Below are 20,890 nucleotides of genomic sequence, written 5' to 3'. Positions count from 1 at the left end.
GAAATGGAAAATAAACTATATGTCTGACTGTTTTGTTCTCAATTGTGCTTGTTTAGTTTTGCTCTGTTTTCGCAGTGTGCTTCTGTTTTTGGTTTTAGGTATTTTAATAATTTTATTCATCACGTTTTGGTCTCTTGAAAACCATTTTTTTGATAGATTTTGAGCTTAGTTTATTTTGTTTCGAAGGGTCACATTTCTCTTTTTGTCATTTAACCTCCTTATTGGAAAAATCATAGCGTAATAATTTTTCAGAATAAATAAATAAATTAACTAGTTCAGATGTAAAACTATTATTAGGTGGTTATCTGATAGTTGGAAACAAAAGATTTAACTTAACTGAAAGCAATAACAAAGAGAAAAGAGTAACAACAAGTCTTGAGCTTTCAAAACTCTCTCAATGATTTTCTTACTTTGAATAATGTAAAATGCTAGTCTACAGATAAGAAACTGATCTGGTTATTATACATAGGACTTAACCAAACTTACTAAAATTAGTAAACCTAGGACTAATAACTCAATAAACAACCTTGTATTTTATATAAAAATAAAGTCCTCTTGAATTGAGTGTTGTCATCTTGATCATTTGAAACTAACTTGTATATTAGGTGTCAGATTTGGACACTGATTTTGTTTCCTTTGCTCTGTGTGCAGGTTTGATGGAGATGGGTATATATATTGACTTCATTATTCTAAATACTTATTTAATGAGTATATATTTTGACGTCTTCAACAAGAAGAATACTTTGGAGCTCCCATGAAGGTAATAATAACAAGAATTACTTAAGAATTTGATTAATTTTCAATCATCACTTAGGCTCAAGTTGTCAGGTGATTGAATATTCATGAAATCAAAGTTTTCTTCAAAATTATTGGCTCTCCCTTGTAATAATAATGCTTATGAAAGATTAATTAAAGTGTCCAAAGTAATTCTGAGTTGTAAGATTACAAAATCTGGTTTAATTAATTGAGCTTAGATTTCAAATTAATGTTTATTAGTTTCAAACTTCATTTGATTTTAATGCAAACTTTCATATTGGAGACCTGAAAGGGCATTTTGGATTACTCGCGGTGATCATGCAAATTCTGAGAGCAAAGCTCAAAGTATTAGATCTTTCGTATGGAAATGGAACAGGTATAATTAAGCACAACTCAACTACACATCTGGTACTGAAATATTTGTCTTCATGTGAATGTAATTTTAGAAATTAGTCAATCCTAAAAGTAGAATATAAATAAGGATTGGTAAAATAAAGTGAAGCCTAAGAATGCAAACTTCATGCCATTGAAGTTTGGTACACTCAATCTCTATTAACAATTTTATTATTTTTAAGTGAGTTATGTCGGCAAGGATAGGAATGTCCTATGGAGGCTTTATGAGTGATCTTTTTCATGCCATATTAGTAATCTCTTTAAACTGTATATTAGTCAAAATTTGAAACTTGTGTGCAAAAAATGTTAGTTGTTATTCATATCTTGGCTTCCTTTGTAACTGTATAACATGAATTTGTTGAGGATTATGTAATTTTTCATGAAATGTACAACTAGTAGTACTACTGTAAAACAATCACATATAGCTTCTTAAGTCGACTCAATCCTCCTGAGCTTAGCTATAGTCAAGTTGTACAGTGTTAGAATTTTTTCTTTCTACATGTACATATGCGAAACAACCACATCTACTTGTTGTAGTATCATAAGGAAGAATAAATTGTCAGTTTCTTTTTCTTGTGTGATGGTTTTGATTGCTGGAGTCTTTTTTAGTAGTTCATGCTATTGTGGATTTTATTCATGCACTGCAGCAATAACATTTAGAATATTTTTTTTGCTTGAAATTGGTCTGTTATTATAAGCACTATGAATTGCTTTTGTATATATTCTCACTGCCTTTACTTCTCACATTTGCCACTGTTAATAGAATGTTGTGGACGTCCATGATAGTTTAGCTGCTGAAGTTGAACATGGTGATGCTTCCAGAAAGGAAAGGTCCTCAGTTCAAGGTGTAGAACAGGTAATTAATACCAAACATGTTTCATGTAATTAGAAATTGATTGCAGTTTTACTTTCATAAATTTTAAAGATTTTTATTAGAGCTTATCTGAGTTTGAATTATAAAAAAATAGTTTCCTTGTTAAGTTAAGATTTCTTATTTATGGCTATCTGTCAAATATTTTTGTACTTAGTGGAGTTTGAATATCTTAGATATTCATCCGTAGTGAAGTAGGTTATGGGAATTCTGTGTGCTGTGGTGATAAGAGAAGATTGAGAACTTGCATGTCTTAGTGAAGTAGGTTCTGATAATTTTGTGTGCTGCGGTGATATATGGATGAAAACCTGTGTGCTATAACGCCCTGGCTACCACAGAACAGTTACGGAGAATGGTGAACCAGAAATTTGACCCGCTACCCGAGTCCTTTGGCTAAAAACGTGATCTAAGTGTCGTTAACAGGTTAAGGTGTAAAACCAGTAAAAAGGAAAGGGCACTTTTCATTAAGTAAATAAACTGCTCATGAGCCTTTTTAAAATGTTTACAAGTAGTTCATGTTACAAAAGAGTTGCTACAGTTCATATATACAATCCCCGCCGGCCTAAGCGGCAAAAATAGGGTAAACCCCTAGTCCCTCTGAGAACTCCTTGACCGTGGCGATCAAGCGGCCCTGTATGTACATTACATCGCCCAAGCTCTCCACTCAAGGCTGGCCAAGCTTTTCCTTTCCTTTACCTGCACCACAAAGCACCCATGAGCCAAGGCCCAGCAAGAAAACATAATAAAACATGATATAATATCAACAACATTCATAATAACCACTCAGGACTATCAGTCCCACAAACAGGTGACAATAGCCAAAAGTCACAGTAATGAGCATCGCTCCCTCTAGCCATGTGACGATAGGGTCACCAGGGCTTAACTGATAGGTGATTTCTTTCATAAGCTTGATCAGGACAGGTGCATGGTAATTGGTCACCAACATAACCTTCCTCACGACTCTAGAGTCGAAACTATGGACAACGTCCCTTAGCCTTGTGACAGACAGTCACCGGGGTCATATACCTTGGCTATAATCATCTGGTCGTAGACCAGGCAAGCGCTTGTAAGTTTCTCGACCCTAGGGTCAGTCTGGCATTAATGCTATAGAGCCATTCAATGCATGATTCTCGACTTTAGAGTCGGTCCCTGACTAGTCAGTGTCTCAAGCAGGTAATTAGCGTTCAATAGAATTTAATATGCAATCCATGTCCACACATATCAACCAGCATGCCTCAAATATCAAACCAAACATGCCATATATCTATACAGGGTGCAACTATATTCTTACACTGTTTTCTTACCTCTGGTTCGAGTGAAAATAATTATATGGACGACCCCTGAGAACGATCAATCTTTAAATTCCTCGACGGTCACCTGGTCATAACCAAAATATAGGATTCATCAATAAAAATGATAACTGAGGGTTCCCAAACCAAATCCCAGCCCCCGAGACCTCAAAAACTACCCAACCGGGTACTAGGTCCAACCCCGAGGCCTATGGTTTGAATCCCTAAGCTAAAAACCACTTTTAGCAAAGTTTGGCCTTATGGGCCGCGGCACACAAAAGCTGTGCCGCGGCACCCAGCCCAGTTCAACAACTAGCCCACGCACGAACCAGATTTTCCCCCTGTGCGTTTTTCTCTCAAACCAGCCTCTCAAACCATCATAAAACCTCCTCCAAACATGTAATTAAACCCCCTTACAACATCCTTATCTCACTCACACCAAACCCCAATCAAATAACACCAAAAACCTCCTTTGATTCATACTTCCCACATCAAGAACATGAATTGAAAACTATAAACAAAAACAGAGTACCAGCTGTGATTAATGGCAAAACTCACCTTGAAACTTGTCTTGAACCTTCCACACAAGCTAACACAAGTCTCCAACCCAGCCCTTAAGTTTCCCTAGCTTGAATTATCACCAAGAACACAAAACCACCAAAGGAGCAATGAAGGAGATGAGGTACGGGTAAGGGAGAGGCAAACCCCTGTTTTTGTTCTGTTTTATTCTACAGCCTTCAACCACTAAACATCATATAAATCCTCCCTAAAATGACCAAAATGCCCTTATGTCATCTTAAGCCTCTAAAGTCACCCCAAGGGCAAAATTGGTACTTCTAGCTTAACCCGTTAATCATAATTAACGCTTCCCAATTCCCGCTAATCTCAATATCCTCGAACACCAATATTTCATAACCCGTTACCCTAAAATCCCTGGTAACGCTATAACCTTTAAATTCACCCCGAGACTCACCCCGAGCCCCGAGCTCAAACCTGTTATGACCAAACCGATAAATCATGTTTAAAGATCGTCTCATGTCGGAATACTCGAACCAATCCACATTATAATGTGGTCTCACAATATATCATTATCATACAAACAAGTATTCAATTATACCCTCAACGGGCCAAATTACCAGAATACCCCTGTAAACACATGTGGACTCACATGCATGCATTTAACATCATATGATAATATAATTCTCATAAACATGCATAAACACATTTAATGGCATAATTAAACAGTTATGGCCCTCCCGGCCTACTAATCCAGCCATTAACCACAATAGGGAATCCGGGGCATTACAACTATCCCCTCCTTACAGAAATTTCGTCCTCATAATTTATATGAACAGCTCGGGATACTGACTCTGCATATCAGACTCCAGCTCCCAGGTCGCCTCCTCGACCTTGCTGTTCCTCCACAACACCTTAACCAAGGGTATTGTCTTATTCCTGAGGACTTTATCCTTCTGATCAAGTATCTGAAAAGGCTGCTCCTCAAATGAGAGATCTGGTTCAAGCTCCAGATCCTCATAACTCAAAACATGACTCTCATCAGATACATACCTCCGAAGAGCGGATACATGGAATACATTATGCACAGCCGACAACGCCAGAGGCAAAGCTAGCCTGTAAGCCACTTGACCAATCCTCTCCAGGATCTCAAATGGACCTACAAACCTGGGACTCAGCTTGCCTTTCTTCCCAAACCTTCTCACCCCTTTCCATGGCGAGACTCTAAGGAAGACATAGTCTCCTACCTGGAACTCCATGTTCCTGCGCTTGGGATCTGCATAGCTCATCTGTCTACTCTGAGAAGTAAGCATCCGAGCTCTTATCTTGTCAATAGCCTCACTGGTCCTCTGAACCGCCTCAGGACCTAAGTATCTCCTTTCACCTGTCTCATCCCAATGAATGGGAGACCTACACTTCCTACCATATAGCATCTCGTAAGTTGCAACACCAATGGTAGACTGATAACTGTTGTTATAGGAGAATTCTATCAAAGGCAGATACTTACTCCATGATCCACCAAAGTCCAGTACACATGCCCGCAGCATGTCTTCTAATATCTGGATCGTCCTCTCAGATTGCCCATCTGTCTGAGGATGATAAGCTGTACTGAACTTCAGTCGTGTTCCCATGGCCGTCTGTAAACTTTTCCAGAACTTGGAAGTGAATGTAGGGTCCTGATCCGACACGATCGACCTAGGAGCTCCATGGAGGCGCACGATCTCTCTCACATAGAGATCTGCATACTGGTCAACAGTATAAGTAGTCCTCACTGGTAGAAAGTGAGCTGACTTGGTATAGCGATCCACTATCACCCAAATGGAATCGTGCTGACCAACTGTCCTAGGCAAGCCCACCACAAAGTCCATTGTGATGTCTTCCCACTTCCACTCTGGGATATCCAGAGGCTCAGTAACCCTGCCGGCCTCTGATGCTCAGCCTTGACCTGTTGACATGTCAAGCACTTAGTCACATATTCCACTACATCTCTCTTCATCCCTGGCCACCAGTACAATGATCTTACATCCTGGTACATCTTCGTGGTGCCTGGATGCAAAGAGTAAGGTGTAGTATGAGATTCGTCCAGAATCTCCCGCCTCAACGCAGTGTCTAACGGAACACATATCCGTCCCTGTATCTCAATAACCCCAAATCAGACACTGTATAATCCCTGGATGCTCCAGCCAAGACATCCTCTCTAATCTTGATCAGCTGTGGATCACTCAACTGACCCTCTTTAATCCTCTCTAGCAGCGTAGACTGTAGCGTAACATTGGCCAACTGGCCCACCAGCAACTCTATACCAGCTCTGGTCATATCATCAGCTAACTCTCTGGCTATCAGTCTAATACCATGAATCTGTCCCGGACCCTTCCGACTTAAAGCATCAGCTACCACGTTGGCTTTCCCTGGGTGATACAAAATTTCACAATCTTAATCTTTCACTAATTCCAGCCAATGCCTTTGCCTCATGTTCAAGTCCTTCTGGGTGAAGAAGTACTTCAGGCTCTTGTGGTCTGTATAAATCTCACACTTCTCTCCGTAGAGATAGTGCCTCCAAATATTTAAAGCAAAAACCACCGCTGCCAACTCTAAGTCATGAGTAGGATACCTTTTCTCATACTCCTTCAGCTGACGAGAAGCATAGGCTATAACTCTCTCTGATTGCATCAAAACACAGCCCAAGCCCTGATGAGAAGCATCACAGTATATCACAAACTTCTCCTGGTCTATAGGAAGACTCAGAACTGGAGCTGTAATCAATCTCTGTTTCAACTCTTGGAAGCTGTTCTCACATTTGTCTGACCACACAAACTTCTGACCCTTGCGTGTCAACTCAGTCAACGAAGTAGTAATCTTTGAGAACCCCTCCACAAAACGTCTGTAATACCCTGCCAATCCAAGGAAAATTCTAACCTCAGAAGCATTCTTTGGCCTTGGCCAATCTCTGACCACTTCAATCTTTGATGGATCCACTTTAATCCCCTCCTTACTGACAATGTGCCCAAGGAAGGACACCTGAGACAACCAGAATTCACATTTCTTGAACTTTGCAAACAATCTGTGTTCCCTCAACCTCTGTAGAACCAACCTCAGATGATGCTCATGCTCTGACTCAGTCTGAGAATATACCAGAATATCATCGATAAAGATGATCACAAACTGGTCCAAATAATCTTTGAACACCCTGTTCATCATGTCCATGAAAGCGGCAGGGGCATTAGTCAATCCAAATGACATAACTAGAAACTCATAATGCCCATACCTAGTGCGAAAAGCGGTCTTCGGTATGTCTCCCTCCTTAACCCTCAACTGATGATAACCAGAACGAAGGTCAATCTTAGAGAATATCGTCTTACCCTGCAACTGATCAAACAGATCGTCTATCCTTGGCAAAGGATACCGGTTCTTAATTGTCAGCTTATTCAGTTCCCTGTAATCTATGCACATCCTCAGAGAACCATCTTTCTTCTTCACGAATAGAACTGGCGCTCCCCAAGGTGAAAAGCTAGGTCTGATAAAACCCAAATCCAACAGCTCTTGCAGCTGTACCTTTAATTCTTTCAACTCAGCTGGGGCCATCCTGTATGGTGCTCTAGACACTGGCTCCATTCCTGGGGCCAGTTCTATAACGAACTCAATCTCTCTATGTGGTGGCAACCCTATAAAATCCTCTGGAAACACATCCAGAAACTCACACACAAGTCTAGTATCCTCTGGTCTCACTGGCACAACCTTAGTGGTATCAACCACACTGGCTAAGAATCCAATGCAACCCTCTTGCAATAAATCCCTAGCCCTCAATACAGAAATTATAGGAATACGGGGTCCATGCACAGTACCAACAAATACAAAAGGATCCTCACCCTCAGGCTCAAAGGTGACCATCTTCCTTCTGCAATCAATGGTTGCCCCATACTTGGCTAACCAGTCCATTCCCAGTATCATATCAAAGTCAGTCATAACCAACTCTATAAGATCCACTGACAACTCTCTGCCCTCCACTATCACTGGCAAAGATCTGACCCACCTCCTGGATACAACCAGCTCCCCAGTGGGTAACAAAGTACCAAACCCCACAGCATGGAAATCACAAGGTCTACACAATCTATCAATAACGCTACTAGCAACAAAGGAATGCGTAGCACCTGAGTCAATCAATACATTATAAACAGTTCCTGCACTAAGAAGCTGACCTGTAACAACTGAGGGGGAAGCCTCAGCTTCTGCTTGAGTCAATGCAAACACTCGCGCTGGGGCCGAGCTGTCTGCCTTCCTGGGCTCTTCCTTTCTTGCCTTAGGGCAATCCTTTTTCAGATGACCCACTGCTCCACAAGAGAAGCAGGCCCTTGCCTTACACTCTCCCAAGTGATGCCTCTTGCATCTAGGACACTCAGGATAGGACTTCCAGCCTCACTGCCCCCAGGACGACCCATTGTAACACCACGAGGTCTCCTGTCAGGACCTGGAACTGGGAAGGTGTCAGGAACCTTCCTCTTCTGATCACTGGGGCCAACACCCCTACCAGAACCCATAAATGGAGGACCTGGCCTCCTGAAATCCCTTCTGGCCGCATTCTCACGCCAGATCTTAATCTCTACAGTTTCAGCTGTAAGTGCCTTCTCCACCACCTGTGCATAAGTAGTCACTCCTGCCACAGTGGTGATGCGCACATCTCGGGCTAACCTAGGCTGTAGCCCCTGTAGGAAACGCTCTCTCCTGGTCCCATCAGTGGGCACCAGCTCCTTGGAAAACTTAGCCAAACGGTCAAACCTTAAGGCATACTCGGTCACTGATAAGTTTCCCTGAAGTAGCCTCATAAATTCATCAGCCTTCGCCGCTCTAATGGCGTCATTGTAATACTTTTCATTGAACAGGGTCTGAAATTCCTCCCAGCTCAAGATATTAACATCCTTGGTCTGGCCAACCACTTCCCACCAAATCCGGGCATCTTCCCGAAACATATAGGCAGCACAGGCCACCCTCTCATTACCAACTACCCTCATAAAGTCAAGCATAGTGGTAAGCATGCTCATCCATTGTTCAGCTTTGGTAGGATCGGCACTGCCTTCAAACACAGGAGGTTGTTGTTTCCTGAACCGCTCATAAAGAGGTTCCAATCTGTTTTCAACCCCAGGCAGTGGCCCAATAACTGGCACCGACATAGAAGGTGCCTCTGCAACACTGGCTACCACTGGCACTTGTTGCTGTCTTAGGAGACGAAGCTCCTCTCCCTGTTTCAACACTATAGCCTGCAAATCATTAAACAACTGCTGCCAGTTTGCAGGTGCTGGCTATGGAACCTGAGATTGGTCATTCACTTGACCCTAACTGCTGTCATTATTCTGACCCTGACCATTCTGGCCAGCCGAAAAGCCTGTCTGTTCTGGGTTCATTCTGTCACTGATACCTTATTGAAACAATAATCAATACGGCCAGTCAGGTAGTAATAACTAAACCTCTTACCGCCTTACGGTCCAAGAACAACAGACAATTACCACGTTCCACAGTCATTCAATATTCACAATCAGATACATGTTCATAGCATTCAGCACTCAGCATGATCACATAATAACTCATAAACAACCATACTAATAAGCAGGTGCCAGCAATATCAGTACTACTCAGTACACATTTGCTGAAGATATGATATTTCAGGCCACAGGCTCAACATAATATCTCATGCACACAGGTAAAGCATATATATCACATTTACACAATTATACATGTAACCACATAAATAGTTACCAAACCGTGAGTCGAGCTTGTCTTCGGTGATGTGTGTACATACCCAGCCAGTCTACAGGAACCCTAACCTTGGCATTGCTCTGATACCAAGTTGTAACGCTCTGGCTACTCCAGAACAGTTACGGAGAATGGTGAACCAGAAATTTGACCCGCTACCCGAGTCCTTTGGCTAAAAACGTGATCTAAGTGTCGTTAACAGGTTAAGGTGTAAAACTAGTAAAAAGGAAAGGGCACTTTTCATTATGTAAATAAACTGCTCATGAGCCTTTTTAAAATGTTTACAAGTAGTTCATGTTACAAAAGAGTTGCTACAGTTCATATATACAATCCCTGCCGGCCTAAGCGGCAAAAATAGGGTAAACCCCTAGTCCCTCTGAGAACTCCTTGACCGTGGCGATCAAGCGGCCCTGTATGTACATTACATCGCCCAAGCTCTCCACTCAAGGCTGGCCAAGCTTTTCCTTTCCTTTACCTGCACCACAAAGCACCCATGAGCCAAGGCCCAGCAAGAAAACATAATAAAACATGATATAATATCAACAACATTCATAATAACCACTCAGGACTATCAGTCCCACAAACAGGTGACAATAGCCAAAAGTCACAGTAATGAGCATCGCTCCCTCTAGCCATGTGACGATAGGGTCACCAGGGCTTAACTGATAGGTGATTTCTTTCATAAGCTTGATCAGGACAGGTGCATGGTAATTGGTCACCAACATAACCTTCCTCACGACTCTAGAGTCGAAACTATGGACAACGTCCCTTAGCCTTGTGACAGACAGTCACCGGGGTCATATACCTTGGCTATAATCATCTGGTCGTAGACCAGGCAAGCGCTTGTAAGTTTCTCGACCCTAGGGTCAGTCTGGCATTAATGCTATAGAGCCATTCAATGCATGATTCTCGACTTTAGAGTCGGTCCCTGACTAGTCAGTGTCTCAAGCAGGTAATTAGCGTTCAATAGAATTTAATATGCAATCCATGTCCACACATATCAACCAGCATGCCTCAAATATCAAACCAAACATGCCATATATCTATACAGGGTGCAACTATATTCTTACACTGTTTTCTTACCTCTGGTTCGAGTGAAAATAATTATATGGACGACCCCTGAGAACGATCAATCTTTAAATTCCTCGACGGTCACCTGGTCATAACCAAAATATAGGATTCATCAATAAAAATGATAACTGAGGGTTCCCAAACCAAATCCCAGCCCCCGAGACCTCAAAAACTACCCAACCGGGTACTAGGTCCAACCCCGAGGCCTATGGTTTGAATCCCTAAGCTAAAAACCACTTTTAGCAAAGTTTGGCCTTATGGGCCGCGGCACACAAAAGCTGTGCCGCGGCACCCAGCCCAGTTCAACAACTAGCCCACGCACGAACCAGATTTTCCCCCTGTGCGTTTTTCTCTCAAACCAGCCTCTCAAACCATCATAAAACCTCCTCCAAACATGTAATTAAACCCCCTTACAACATCCTTATCTCACTCACACCAAACCCCAATCAAATAACACCAAAAACCTCCTTTGATTCATACTTCCCACATCAAGAACATGAATTGAAAACTATAAACAAAAACAGAGTACCAGCTGTGATTAATGGCAAAACTCACCTTGAAACTTGTCTTGAACCTTCCACACAAGCTAACACAAGTCTCCAACCCAGCCCTTAAGTTTCCCTAGCTTGAATTATCACCAAGAACACAAAACCACCAAAGGAGCAATGAAGGAGATGAGGTACGGGTAAGGGAGAGGCAAACCCCTGTTTTTGTTCTGTTTTATTCTACAGCCTTCAACCACTAAACATCATATAAATCCTCCCTAAAATGACCAAAATTCCCTTATGTCATCTTAAGCCTCTAAAGTCACCCCAAGGGCAAAATTGGTACTTCTAGCTTAACCCGTTAATCATAATTAACGCTTCCCAATTCCCGCTAATCTCAATATCCTCGAACACCAATATTTCATAACCTGTTACCCTAAAATCCCTGGTAACGCTATAACCTTTAAATTCACCCCGAGACTCACCCCGAGCCCCGAGCTCAAACCTGTTATGACCAAACTGATAAATCATGTTTAAAGATCGTCTCATGTCGGAATACTCGAACCAATCCACATTATAATGTGGTCTCACAATATATCATTATCATACAAACAAGTATTCAATTATACCCTCAACGGGCCAAATTACCAGAATACCCCTGTAAACACATGTGGACTCACATGCATGCATTTAACATCATATGATAATATAATTCTCATAAACATGCATAAACACATTTAATGGCATAATTAAACAGTTATGGCCCTCCCAGCCTACTAATCCAGCCATTAACCACAATAGGGAATCCGGGGCATTACATGTGCTGTTTGATTTATTTGACATGTTGGTGTTGATTGTGACAGATGGCTAGGCTAGTAAATTAGGGAATATGTTGCCTGATTTTCTATATATTTTTTTGTACTTAGTTTTGTGTGGAAATATGAAAATGATAACTGCCACAATGATAAATTTGTGATCCCGATATTTAACATTTGACCGTCTAATTAATAATTAAGTTGAATTTCAATTTTGCTACTAATCACAAAATTTGCTTAATCTGAGCCTTAAAAGAGTCGATTTAGTATATATTAATTTTTTTGGATTGATTACATATGTTTGCATACTTATATATTAATTATTGTTTTAAGTTGTGTACAAAATTTGATAATAAGATACTAAGTATATATGTGAGTGAAATTATATGATACCAAAAATTTATATCTTTGTCCTATTAAAAATTTAGAATTATTTTATTATTTTACTATTACATTAAATTTGGTAATCACATTCTAGTTGGTATATATGTGATTGATTGGATCTTAAAATCCAAATCACTCGTTGTGATTTGGATCCGATTTTTTATAAAATTTTGATGATTTCATGTATTGCATGGTAAAAACATAATAAAAAAAATTGGATTTGGATTTGATTAGGTAATATTATGAGATCATTCATTATTAGTATATATACCAAGATAGGAGAGATCAAGGATCTATATTTGATCACATCAAGGAAATTTCTTGAAGTGTTTGCTTTGTTTAGTTTAAGTGGAATAATGATGAAGCTAAAGTAACTTATGTCTTACATTTATTCTTCTTTCTAGTATTGTTGAAATCAATGCATATAAACACAAATCATTATTATTAACAAACCATTAGTATTGTTGAAATCAATGAAATCAGTGGCTTTAATCTTTCCTGTGTTACGTGTCGATGTAGCTGGGATTTATGTTTAAGGGCTTCGTATTTGATGGATTCTTGGCATTTTGTGATGGAATGATGCTCTAAATTTAAGGTGCCAAATGCCTAGTAGTATTAAACCGGGATGTATTGGCATGCATTGTGGTTCCTATGTCTGTTTTCATGCATTGGCATTTTGTTGGAAACCGGGATGTAATTTTTTCATATTTTGGTTACAAGTAAGTGTTATTGACAATTATCCCCATATTATTTGGAATGTGTTAGAATGTAGATCCTTATAAAGTATTTCATGTTTTTTGTTAGTGATTGATACTAGCTCTTTATTTCTCTTCTATAGTAACTAGAATGACAGGTGAACTTCATTGGATTCAATAGTCATTACGTTATGAGGATGATGAAGAATGTACTTATCAATGCCCCTCATATCAAGAATTTCTTGTCGAAACAGGTAATAAACAATATACAACTACATAGTATTAATCTAGTACAATTTTTATATATGCTTTGAATTTATTACCACTAATATAATTATAATTAAATTTTTGTTTTCTTTTTTTTTTTCAGTTCACCTCCGACAAACCATATACTACTCAAGAAATTGACCAAGTTAGAGAAGAATGGGCAATGTCATATTTACAATTGGTTAGAGCAAAATGAATGATATTATAGCTAGCTAATTACAATACATGTTTAGAAATTTTAAATTTATTTCGTAAAATTTTTTTGCCATTTTTTTAGTATTTTTTTTTCAAAATTCTTTTGATACATATTCGACAATCAAATGGATATATATTTTTAAATCAAAATTAAAATTGTAGCTGTATTTTTAAAAAAAAAAAATTACTTTTAAGGGCATGCAAAGCGAGTCCTAAAAAATTACCCGCGAGTCCTAAAAAATCTGGTTGAGTGCCTATAATTAAGTTTTTAGGACTCGCAAAGCAAATCCTGAAAACTTAATTATAGGCACTCAACCAGATTTTTTAGGACTCGCACAGATTTTTTAGGACTCGCAAAAAGCTTAGTTTTTAAGGCTCTCAAATAGAGGACTCACAATGCTAGTCCTAGAAAACCTTTTTTGTAGTAGTGAACTATCGAGGCACTAGCGTAGCCGAGAGGCCATCATCGTTACTGACTCCATGGAGACCGGCTAGATAATTAACTGTGCGCTGAACGAAGTCATCAGCGTAAGTTGCCATTTCATGCTGAGCTTCATTTGTTTATCTTGTCATTCTCCACTAACAATTTATATTTTTTCTGATCGCATGGAGTTCTAACTATGACCGCTAGCTGGCGCCGCTCGGGAGCCTTAATCGCTCAACTTAAAGTGTCCGAGGTTAGACACACTGAGGAGCCCAAGACGGCTGAGGCCAAATATATCGAGCAACTCGAAGCAGCTGAGAAGACAAACGTTGAACTGCTCAAACAGAAGGCAAACTAGCCGAAGAACTGGACCAGTTCAAGGCTGCCCTGGCCAAAGCCATTGGAGAAAAAGATAAGTATAAGGAGGCTTTTGTACTTAATTACAGGGAAGCCACCAAGCTCCTAGATGATATGGTCATAAGCAGAAAAGAGACTGAGTGGTTGGAGGAGCGCATCAAAGAGCTCGAGGATACCAATGCCAACAACTTGGAGAGGTACAAGGGAGCTACTTTCAAATGCTTCTATTCGTTTTGGAAGCATAACTGCGAGGCAGACTTCAGCTATCTCTTAGAGTGTATAAGGCAATCTGAGATAAACAGGTGCCTTGCTCACCTTGAAGAGGAGGAGAGAGCGAAAGTCCCAGCCTCCCTCGAAATCTCCTTGGCTGCGGACATTGATGGCGTGGAAGAGGAAATTGGGGCCTCTGTCGACCAACAAACTCCTCAATACCCTCATGCTTCATAAATTTACCTATTTTTATTTAACTTTGTAATTTAAGACACACAAACCTCAGTTCGTAGTGTCAAGACAATTTATATTTTTATTATTGCACGGGCAGCTTTTCCTTTTAATTGATAATTACATCTGAACGGTAACTGCTCGCGGTGTAAATGATTTCTCTTTTGATATTATAATATTTTCATTTGATTATAATATCTGTTCGCATGACTAAACATAGAATAACACTTTGGTTTGATTTAAAAAAATTTAAACAAAATTTTGAAAAATACTCTAAGTTCCCTAACATGCTTTAACTTATTTTGCTCGTGTGTTTACATATACTTATTGATATGCTTTGCTTGCTAGATGTCGTATATGCCCCCAATTGATTGAGGAGCTTAAGGTCCTCAGTCACTTGCCTTGACCAAGACCTATTCGAACATTACTGCTCATAATAAAGATATATGAAAAATGATAATATAGCAAAACAACACACGTAATGAGCAAATACTTGTAATAAAATCAATAATTGACAAGATTGACCAGCTGTGCACAACCCCTTTTATTTCTCATAATAGATGGACAGTCATGTCTATACGAGTGATAAAAAATTTGATCTTACACTTATAAGCGATCAGTCACATGATTGACTAACCCTTGTTCATAAACTTGTAAAAAGTAAAATTAATACAAGCCAATTCTTTAAGAAGAATTGTTTATTGATAGTACTTGCGGAGGTGTTCTCCATTCAAATATGAGGAATGAGACTCCATTTAAGCGAGCAAGTTGATAGGTTCCTGGATGGAGGACTTCTTTGATTTGGTATGGTCCATCCCAATTAGGTCTAAGTACTCCAGTAGCTTGATCGCGGGTATTAAGAAAAACTCTTCTAAGTACTAGATCTCCCACATTTAATTTTCTTTCACGTACTTTAGAGTTGAAATACTGGGTGACCTTTTTTTGGTAAGCTGCTACTCAGAGTTGGGCTTGCTCGCGTCTTTCATCTACCAAATCCAAAGATTCCATCAATAATTGACTATTGGCATCTTGATCGTATGACATCCTTCGATGCGATGGCGGATCCAACTCGACAGGAACCATAGCTTCGTATCCATATGCCAAGGAAAATGGAGTATTACCTATTGCTATTCTATGTGACGTTCTGTACGACCAGAGGACTTCAGGCAGCTGTTCTAGCCAGGCCCCTTTTGCTTCCTCAAGCCTTTTCCTGCGGATGAGCTACTGAAGAGAAGTTTTTGATAATCCTGTGCCTTTTGCAAAAAGCCATGAATAGATCACTATTAAACTGTGTGCCATTGTTTGAGACAATTTTTCTTGGCAATCCATAGAGACACACTATGTTTTTTTACCACAAAATCCAGCACTTTCTTGGTCGTTATGGTTGCAAGAGGTTCAACTTCGACCCACTTCGTGAAGTAATCAACAGCTACCACGGCATATTTGATATTTCCTTTTCCTGTGGGCAAAGATCCAATAAAATCTATTCCCCATACTATGAATGGCCATAGACTTTGCATCTGCTTTAACTCGTTAGGGGTAGCTCGCGGAATCATGGAGAATCGCTGACACTTATCGCATCTTCGAACAAAGTCCAATGAGTCTTCATTCATCATTGGCCAGAAGTATCGCTGCCTTAGGATCTTTTCGATAAACTCTGCCTCCCAACATGATCCCCACAAAATCCTTCATGGACCACTTGCATTAACTCTTTGGCCTTTTCTTTCGAAACACACTTTAGGAGTGGCATTGAGTACCCTCTTTTGTATAGAATTTCGTCGACCAAGATCAACTGAGCAACCTGCCTTTGAAAGGTTCTTGCTTGGTTTCTATCCGGTGGTAGTGTTCCATGCGTCAAGTACTCAATGAAAGGTGCCATCCTCGTGTCTGCTGCCTGAATTACCTGAGAGGCTTCTTCTGCTTTGATGCTTGGTGCAGACAGACATTCAATATGCACTATATTCAGGGTGTTAGCATCCTTTGCGCGTGCTAGTTTGGCCAAAGCATCAACGTTTTAGTTATGGTCGGGAGGTACTTGCTGGAGAGTATATTTTTCAAATTGCGCTAACAGATCCTTTGCTTTGTTCAAGTAAGCAACCATCTTCAAACCCCGAGCTTGATATTCTCCAGTAATTTGATCAACCACCAACTGGGAGTCACTATAGATTTCAAGTGACTTTATGTTCATGTCCTTGGCTAATCTTAAACCTGCGAGCAGTGCTTCATACTCGGCTTCGTTATTGGATGCTATGAAGTCAAATCTGATTGCGTAGTGGAATCGATGTCCTTCAGGCATTACTAAAATTACTCCATCTCCAGCGTGGTGCTCGTTAGAAGAGTCGTCTGTAAATAACTTCCAAGAGGGAGTTTGGCTTTGAGGATCAGGATCTTCTGCTTGTTCACTATTTGGAAGCCCAGTGAGCTCTGCGACAAAGTCAGCTAGAGCTTGTCCTTTCACTGCTGCTTGTGGTGAATAAGAAATTTCAAACTACCCAAGTTCAACTGCCCATTTCAATAATCGACCAGCGGCTTCTGGTTTCTGCAGAACATGTTGTAGGGATTGGTCGGTTAGTACTGTGATGGGGTGAGATTGAAAATATGGCCGCAACTTTCTAGAGGCTATGATCAAGCAGTAGGATAATTTTTCAATGGGCAGATACCGCAGTTCTGCTCCTATTAGCCTTTTTCTTATATAATATACAACTTTTTGCACACTTTCCTCCTCTCTTACCAAGACAGCACTAGCAACATATTCTGTGATCGCCAAATAGATGAACAAAGTTTCTTTTTCAACTGGCTTAGATAGGATTGGTGGCTGCGACATATGAGACTTTAAAGCCTGGAAATCCTACTCGCACTCCTCTGTCCACTCAAATTTCTTATTCCCCCTGAGTAGATTAAAAAATGGGATGCACTTTTCCGTCGATTTGGAGATAATTCTACATAGAGCAGCGATCCTCCCAGTTAAACTTTGAACATCTATTATCTTTGTTGGCGATTTCATATCGACCAGGGCTTTGATCTTTTCGAGATTAGCTTCAATACCTCACGAGTTCACTATCAATCCCAAAAATTTCCCTGATCCAACTCCAAAGGAACACTTGAAGGGATTCAGCTTCATCAGATATTTGTTCAAGACGTTGAAGCTCTCTTGCAGGTCCCCTGTGTGTTCTTTTGCCTTCTTCGACTTAACCAGTATGTCATCAACATATACTTCCATGTTTGTACTGATCAGCTCTTTGAACATGTGATTGACTAATTGTTGGTAAATCGCACCAACGTTTTTCAAACCAAAGGGCATTACTTTGTAAGTAAACCCTGTATCAGTCCGAAAGCTAGTGTGATCCTCATCAGGTGGGTGCATACTTTGTAATAGTATGCATCCTCATCAGTGGAATCGACCAGCTGGTCGATCCTTGGGAGCGGGAAACAATTTTTCGAGCAAGCTTTATTAAGGTCTTTGAAATTCATGCATGTTCTCCATTTTCCATTCGGCTTGGGTACTAGTAAGGGATTAGAGACCCACGATGGATAAAATGCTACCTAATGAACCGTTCTCTTTTAGCTTCTCGACTTCTTCTTTTAAAGCTTTCGATTTTTCTTTGTTGAGGAGTCTTCTTTTCTGTTGTACTGGTGAAAAGCTTTTATCTATGTTCAGAACATGGCTGATAGCTGTTGGGTCAATTCCAACCATGTCTTTATGCGACCAGGAAAAGACTTCCTAGTTCTTCTTCAAAAATTCCACCAGGTTTCATTTTATTGTTCACAGGCGCAGTTCTTGCTATAATCGGAAGCCTAATCGATCCTGTTGGCGCAAGCCCTTTGCCAGAAAAACCATAAATGGTTTGGTTGCGTGGCTCTAAGTCCTTCATTGAAAACTTCATTCTTTCTAATGAAGACTTGTACAAGATGTTTACTGAGCTCCCCTATGTAAACTAACACCCTTTTGACCATTATGTTGGCTATCTGGACGTCCATGACCAGAGGGTCTGAATGAGGAAATTGGACATGCTGAGTGACAAACTCAGAGAAAGTTGTTAGCTCTTGCCTTTTTGGAAGTTCGCTCCTCCACATTCAGCATCTCGATGTCCTGGTCGTGGCGTAAGGTCCGAGCGTATCGCTCCCTTGCCTTCCCACTATCTCCTACAAGGTGTGGGCCACCACAAATGGTTAGCAATGTACCTTCCAAAGAAGCTGACTGTAAAGGTGGCGAGCGTTGGTGTACAGGCACCTGCTCGTTGCCTACTTGAGCTTCTCGTTGAGAACCTCCCGTGGCTCGTACGTATCTCCTCAGGTGTCCCTATCTAGTAAGGAACTTAATCTCATCTTTCAGCTAGTTACACTCATTGGTGTCATGACCATAGTCAATGTGGAAACAATAAAATTTCGTTGTATCCCTCTTGAAGATATCATTCCTTATTGGCACTGGTCGCTTGTAAGGGACATTGGAGCTGGTCGCCTGGTACACCTCCGCTCTGCTCTTGACAAGGGCCGTGTAGTTGGTGAATCTTGGCTCGTATCTGTTGCCCTTAGGGCGCTAGTTCTTGGATGTCGACGATTCATTGTTCACCCTGTTTCCACCATTTTCTCGCTCCCATTGCCTTTGCCGTTGCCATTGGGTTTATCCGACTCGTTGGCGACTTTAGCGGGATCTTCCTTTAGTCTATTGTCTTTTGTAGGCGACTTCCCTTCATTGGCAATCGCCTCTTCGAGCTTAATGTACCAGTCTGCTCGATTAAGGAATTCCTGGGTACTCTTCACCTTATTCTTTCTCAAACTATTTCAGAGGGGAGAATGGCGCCTCACTCTAGCAGTAAGGGCCATCATTTTCCCTTCATCACCAACTATTTTAGCTCCAGCTACAGCTCACATAAAACATTGGACATACTCCTTCAAGGATTCTCCCTCCTTCTGGCGTATCTCAACCAGCTAGTTGGCTTCAGTCGGGTGAACACGACCAGCATAGAATCGCCCATAGAATTCCTTTACGAACATTTCCCATGGTACTATACTAGCAGGAGGGAATTTAAAAAACTACTCCTGAGCGGTGTCAGATAGGGTGGCCGGAAAGGTCCTACAGCGAGCATCATCTGACACCTTCTGGATGTCCATCTGTATCTCGAACTTATTCATGTGAGATACCGGGTCCCCATATCCATCGAAATTGGGTAGTACTGGCATCTTGAATTTGCTAGGGGTTTCTACCATAGCTATTCTTTGTATGAATGGAGTGCCTCTTCTCCGATCATACTCGATGTGGGATGTCTGGCTCCCTACCAGCTGCTGGACAAACTAGTTAAATGCATCGATCTAGGCCTTCATGGCGTCTAGAATCGTTGGGCCGACTGGTGTCGGAGGAGCGTAAGAATCGTGCCTTTCACGCCTGTCATTGATCACGTCCCTTAGGTCATCATGTGCGCCTTTGCTCGCTAGCGCCCAACCGATCAAAGATGTTAGGCTGCCTAGGTTTCCCCCCAACGTTCTGGCTAGCAGGCCTATTTTCTATTGGTGGGGGATTCCTCTCTCCACCTCTTTCTTCTTGCCCTCGAACAGCATTCCCTCTGCTGGAATCAGCTTCATTATAGTCATGGCTATCCTTGAAATGTGACCGACTATGACGCGACCGGTTGGTTGCACTATTCCCTCCTCTTGCTGGCATCTCCCGAGCGTTAGGGGGAGGCCTGCGTTGGACAATGGGTCCCTGGGCATTATGATGCCGTGGGGGGCCCTGACCGCATAGCTTGACTCAGTGTGCCTTCTGTTAGCAGAAGGATGTTGTCCCCTGCTCAATGGATTTAATTCCTCAAACGTTGGGCGTCTAGGGCTTGGGGGAGCCTGCTCGACCTTATTCTGCCTCTAATGTTGGGGACTACCTCGACAAGCACAAGAAGGTGGCTACTGCTCAAGATCTTGAAATGGGATATCCGGTTGAGTAGCAGGTGCTTGCTACGGCCTTTGAGGGATCACCGGCTGAAGAAGAGGACTTGGGTTTGGGGCTTGTTGTGGTGGGGCACTTGGTGGCTGATCCGATTGAGAAGTCGGTGCAGCTTGCCCCTGAGCCAACTGAATGGCTGCTTCTACAGCGACAGTGGCATCTCTCTGTCAGCGGTCCATGTCCTCCTGCCGCTCATTCAACTCTTGGCATTGGCGTTTGATTTCCCTCTGCTGCAACGCCAATGTCTCAGC

The 20,890-nt window shown here is 41.2% G+C and overlaps 1 long non-coding RNA gene across 1 annotated transcript; it reads left to right on the top strand.

The window, feature by feature from the left end:
• Positions 1 to 1,676: 1,676 nt before the first annotated feature.
• LOC133821149 (uncharacterized) lies at positions 1,677 to 13,623 on the top strand. The gene is made up of 3 exons (XR_009887339.1): positions 1,677 to 2,005; positions 13,164 to 13,274; positions 13,391 to 13,623. It is a non-coding gene; the product is annotated as an uncharacterized LOC133821149 (long non-coding RNA).
• Positions 13,624 to 20,890: the final 7,267 nt, after the last annotated feature.

Source organism: Humulus lupulus, chromosome 3, assembly GCF_963169125.1.
Source record: "Humulus lupulus chromosome 3, drHumLupu1.1, whole genome shotgun sequence".
Lineage (NCBI taxonomy): Eukaryota > Viridiplantae > Streptophyta > Magnoliopsida > Rosales > Cannabaceae > Humulus > Humulus lupulus.
This window is presented reverse-complemented; position numbering and strand designations above follow the sequence as displayed.